We start from the raw sequence: 6254 nt of genomic DNA, 5'->3' as shown, positions 1-6254 counted from the left end.
CTCTGAGACCCTCCCTCTTCCTGCCGGCCCCACCTTCTTACTCTGTTGTCCTATATAAACCTTACATCTTCCCTCCATCAAATTCTACTCTATTTTTTTTTAAAGATTTTATTTATTTATTTGACAGAGAGAGACAGCCAGTGAGAGAGGGAACACAGGCAGGAGGAGCGGGAGAGGAAGAAGCAGGCTTCCAGCGGAGGAGCCTGACGTGGGGCTCGATCTCAGAACGCTGGGATCACGCCCTGAGCCGAAGGCAGACACTTAACAACTGTGCCACCCAGGCGCCCCTCAAATTCTACTCTAAGCCGGGGAGGGAGGCGAGCTTGCCAGGAAGGATTGGACTTTCCATCAAATGCCTCTCTTCCATCGGTCCTGAGCGGGGCCCCACCCGCTTGGATACTGCAGCCACGCCCAGCTGCCCACCTGCTTGGCCATGCTGCCGGCTCTCATTTCTGCACCTTTCCGTATCCCTCAGAACGCCCTTCTGGTCTTCTATACCTGACCTACTCCACCTCAGCCTGTGGTCACCTCCTCCAAGAAGACTTCCCAGAACTCCACGGCCTGCCTAGGGCACCTGTTTTCTCTGTTGTTGCCACCCCAATTCTACTCTCTGTTTACTCGTCTGTCTCCTTCACTGTGGTGTGAGGTCTTCGTCCCGCCCCCGCCCCATCAGAGTGACTGTCACGTGGTCATAATGAAAGTAATAGCATTTCCTGATCACCACGTATGACACCGTTCTGCGTCCTGAGTACTTGCGTTACTTTGTTTAATCCTCACAACAAGCTGAGAGATAGGTTCAGAGAGGCTAAAAAACTCGCCCAAAGTCACACGATTAATGAGTGGCAGAACGGGGATTTGAACTCCATTAAAATGACTTCAGAACCTCTGCTTGTAACAGCTAAATGTTTGATGAATGAATGTATGAACGCAGCGTTAAGGCCATTAGGAGCATTTTTCTTGGCTTGACAGTGAATGAACTGGCCGTATGGCTGAATATGTCAATCTCCTGCGAGCTTCACGAGTGTGAGCCCAGTTTCCAGATGATCAAAGGGTTGCCCCAAGGTGACACCACCCTGAAAGTTCTCTCCCGCCAGCTCCCTGTCTGTGCTCTAGCCCTGTGGTGTCCGCAAAGCCTGGAACTTACCATCTGCAGGTTCCTCCAGGTTATCGTGCCAAGACATGGGCTTTCTGGTGATTGTGTGAACTAGAGAAAAACAGCATCATAGGTTCACGTTAAAACATGAACGTCCCCCGCCTTGAAGACTCGCCCTAGCCACACACCTGCTGAATGTTTTCTGAGTGTTTGCCACGTGTCACGTATCGTGCTGGGCAAGAGGGAATAAGGCTCTCAAGGACCTCACCATCCAGAGTGGTGCTGTCCAGGCCATTGGCCACCAGCCACATGTGGCTCCTTGGATTTGAATAGTTAAAATTAAATACACTTAGAAATCCACTCCATAGGCACACGCACCACATTTCAAGTGCTCAGTAGCCACATGGGGCTAATGGCCCCCATTTGGGGCAACATAGATATAGAATGTTTCATCACTGCAGAACGTTCTCTCAAACAGCGCCGGTCTGCAGGGTTGCAGACAAACCAGGTAGCCACACAAGGTTAGACACATAATGACATATCCCCCGAAGTCTCTGTGATAACAGAGGCACAGAATCCACAGACGTCCATGCAACTCCTAATTCCTGACGCACAGAGACAGGGCTGTGGACAGACGTGGTGCTTGTGCTCCCTGAGCTTCTATTTGTGGTGACAGACAATAAACCAATAAATATTTGGGCAAAAATACGGGAGATGTAAGACAATAAAGAATGTTACATGGGCAGAGAGTTGACGGTGGACGGTGGGGTGGGATGGGGGTGACAGTTCTCTAAGGGCATACGTTAGAGCAGAGTTCCGAATAAAGCGAGGGAATCCAAGAGTAAGCCGGGTGAGTTTGAGAACCATCAAGACCAGAGTAACTCAGTGGACTGAGCTGGGTGGAGGGCAGTAGGAAATGAGCAGAGGCCAGAAGGATCCAGTGGTCTCCAAAGTGATTTTTTACCTCAGAGTCCTACCAGTAAAAACCTTCTGAGCACGCACTCAGTACATGTGTATTTCCATGGTCTCTATGTACTACGAGCAGTATGATTTCTTCTTTATACCAGTTCTAGCAGAAATACGGTTCTAATTCTAATATTTCCTCACTTGACCCCAATGGACACACGAATCATGTGACCAGGGGACATGAGCTGGGAGACCTAGAATGGCTGAATGTTGCCTGAAGGGATTATTTAAATTGCGGGAATGGACCAAGTTCAAACAGAATGGGACCGTTAATTTATTTTCCTGAAATTGATTGAGAGCTCCAGAGAAAAACCAGGTTAGTTACAAGCAAAATGAAGACAGTCCATTCTCTGTGCTCTCACCACACACACACACACACACACACACACACACTCACACACACACACACACACACACGGTAACTCTGTGAGATGGGTATGCTGCTTAGCTTGACTGTTGTAATCATCTCACTGCATATGTATATCAAACATCAGGCTGTACATCTTAAATATATATACTTTTTACCTAAAAATGACGTGACATTTTCTCTACATAGCTGAGCTGCAGTGGACTACAGTTAATTAGGCCCAGAAGTTGGGAGAGAAGTTGTAGAAGGAGAAACAACGATTATGAAGGTAACAAGATGGGGAAGGTTGTGACATATTTAGGAAATCCACTTATTTAGACGTGGTGGGAGAGAAGGGAGCACTCGGCTGGTGCATAGTAGGCACTAAAATATGTATTAAAGGGGCAGCAGCGTGTGGCCGGGGAAGGGAGTCCCGACGAGGCTGGGGGGGGGCAGCAGAGCCAGATCCATGGGGGTCTTATGTACCAGGTTAAACCTCAGTTCAGAAGCCATTGGGCCACTGAGGGTTTTCCAGAGGGACCGGCAAGATTGAAGTCACTTTTAGCATAGGTCCAGCCAGCAGTGGTGTCAGGGACAGTGGGGCTTGGAGGAAGAGGGTCGTTAGGAGACCATCAGATCAGTGCAGACAGAGGTGAGGAGGGCCCTGCTGAGGCCTGGCAGGGAGGCTGGGGAGAGAGGTGGACTTGGGCCCTAATTAGAGGGGGGAAGTAAGTGAGGAGAGGTCGACATGCCTCCACACGCACCATAGTCTTTCACTGAGGTCAGAACCCTGGAAGGGTCAGGTGGGAGACATGTTAAGGAATAACCCGGACTGTGACCACTTCAATGTGTGCGGTGAGGGAGAGACTGAGGATGAGGCTTCTAGGCTTCTAACCGNAACAAGATGGGGAAGGTTGTGACATATTTAGGAAATCCACTTATTTAGACGTGGTGGGAGAGAAGGGAGCACTCGGCTGGTGCATAGTAGGCACTAAAATATGTATTAAAGGGGCAGCAGCGTGTGGCCGGGGAGGGGAGTCCCGATGAGGCTGGGGGGGCAGCAGAGCCAGATCCATGGGGGTCTTATGTACCAGGTTAAACCTCAGTTCAGAAGCCATTGGGCCACTGAGGGTTTTCCAGAGGGACCGGCAAGATTGAAGTCACTTTTAGCATAGGTCCAGCCAGCAGTGGTGTCAGGGACAGTGGGCTTGGAGGAAGAGGGTCGTTAGGAGACCATCAGATCAGTGCAGACAGAAGTGAGGAGGGCCCTGCTGAGGCTNGCCCTGCTGAGGCCTGGCAGGGAGGCTGGGGAGAGAGGTGGACTTGGGCCCTAATTAGAGGGGGGAAGTAAGTGAGGAGAGGTCGACATGCCTCCACACGCACCATAGTCTTTCACTGAGGTCAGAACCCTGGAAGGGTCAGGTGGGAGACATGTTAAGGAATAACCCGGACTGTGACCACTTCAATGTGTGCAGTGAGGGAGAGACTGAGGATGAGGCTTCTAGGCTTCTAACCAGGGAGGGAAAACGACTGCAGTACCTTCTGCTCAAACAAGATACTCGGGAGTGGCTGCAGGTGGGGGAGAGGAGGAGGATGCCCCCAGTTCTCCAACGGGTGAGTTTAAGGTACCCACGGGTTGTCCAGGGAAAGAGAGCTGGGCGGTGGTTGGGGGCGTGGGTCTGGGGCTCCATTTGAGACCCAGGGGCATTCAGGGGCAGCTGATGCTACAGGACCAGGGCAACTGCCCAAGGAATGTGCCAGGTGAGGAGTGGGGGCAGGGCCGTTTTATCAGGGGGTCACTCTGAGCCCCCAGTCCAACCCCCCTGAACTTTCCAAACACCTAAGACAATACGAGAAGCCTGGAAAAACCAGCCAACCAACCAACCAACAACAGCTAGCTTATTAACAACACAACTAGCATATTATTAGCAACAAACCAAAACACAAACAGCAAAACAAAACATAAAACCCTACCAAATATAATTACTTTGAAAGCAAAATTTTAAAAAGTCTTTCAACCTTTTCACCACAAAAATACTATTTGATCGCGACGTGTGTGCATTTTCATATATTAAAGTATTTGATGGGATGTGGAGCGAGATCTCCCCCAACCCCCCCACCCCCCGCGGAGTCAGAGTCCTGAAATCTAGGGAGGTCGGCGAGGTCAGAGAAAGCGTCTCCTACTGTGCTCCGCCCCGCACCCCCACGCCCTCCCCCAGGGGCGCCCACCCCTGTCCCCTACCTCCGCCCCTGGGGGCGCCCCTCACCCTTGCGGAGGGGATTCACGTGATACTGTGTGTAGAGTTTCTGGGTTCGAAGCTCTTTGAGGTATAATTCCCGCAGGATCTGGTTCTGATGGACCTCATCTGGGATCACCTTCTCCTTTCGGTGTCCGGCCATGGCTTTGGAGGTGCTCGGTGCGGTCCTACTCCTCACTGCCCCCCGGACGCCGGCGAGGGGCGGGGCAGGGCGGAGCGCCGTCTCCCGGCAACGCCGTCCCACGCGGTCTCCCAGCAACAGCGTCCCACGCTGCCTCCGGGCAACAGCATCCCGGATCACAGCCTCCCTTCCACCCCCTCCTGGCCGCGCATCCCACCAGCCCCCTCCCCGCTTCCAGAACTTTATTTCTTACCGTGCTTCCTTCCGAAGCCCCAAGCCCGACGACTCACCTTCCCCAGCCTCTCAAGATCCAGCCTGGTTCCTAGGACGGCCCCTGCATACCTCCAGGAGAGGACGCTCGCCCCGGAGCAAACCCAGGAGGTAATGGACTTGATTGGACCTCGCCTTGGACAGTCATTTCCTAAAAAAGATTTGGTTAGGAGTCAGAAACCTCTCCCATTTTAAAGCAGATGACTAGAATCGAAACTCTCAATGTCTCACAAAACAGAGGAAGTTTCAAATCTGACAAGTTATTCGGGCCCTTATCACCCGTGGGATAATATAGACAGAATAACCCTTTCCTAATGTAAGTAACTTGGGGACTTTATAGTTTATTTAAAAAATTCAATTGTGGTAAAATACACCTAACATAAAATTTACCATTAGAAGCATTTTCAAGGATGTAATTCAGTAGTGTTAAGTATATTCACATCGTGTGAAACCAATTTCCAGAATTTTTTTGATACTCATTAAACGACTTCCCATGGCCCCCTCCCCTGTAGCCGATGGCAACTACTGTATACTTTCTGTAAGAATTTGACTACTCTCGATATCTCGTATAATACAGTTTGACTCCAAAGCCCATGTTCTTTTCCACTAAGCACTTCATTGACCCATCTATCCGTTCATTCATTCAGGACACAGCATATTCGAGGCTGTGTGCAGGTCTGGGACAGGCCTGAACCAACTAGCTACTTAATGGCTCGTGTTTTAGCTCCTGCTACTCCTTCTTCTTGGCCTGGAAGGCTCTTTCCCCTGTGTCTGTCTTGGGAGCACCTATTTATAATGAGCTCACGTACATGTGAGCTTCTTTCAAGAACCTGCTGGACTCTGTAGCCCTCAGTACCCCAAATCTGTAGTTACTGGAATACTTGACTAAATTTCTTCGTTTATGTGTAAGTTACTTGAGAACGAGAAATATATCAGGTCCATCTCTGCATCGCAAGTACCTGGCATAGTAGGGACAGATATGGGGGTTTGGTAAATGTTTGCTGGCTGATTGGATGTCCGCTCAGTTAGTACTGTGATCTCCTTCTGCTTGCATCATCACCTAAACCGTTACATGATTCAGAAACGCAAACAGATTTTATCCCACCAGGGCTGAGCTGGAGAAGCACCTTTGTTACTTACAGCGAGCCATACCTGGGTCCCTTTTTCTAGCAAAGCTCAAACAGCCTCTGAAGCCTTCAC

Source organism: Ailuropoda melanoleuca, chromosome 2, assembly GCF_002007445.2.
Source record: "Ailuropoda melanoleuca isolate Jingjing chromosome 2, ASM200744v2, whole genome shotgun sequence".
Taxonomy (NCBI): domain Eukaryota; kingdom Metazoa; phylum Chordata; class Mammalia; order Carnivora; family Ursidae; genus Ailuropoda; species Ailuropoda melanoleuca.
The sequence above is the reverse complement of the archived record's forward strand: the minus strand, read 5'-3'. Positions refer to the sequence as shown.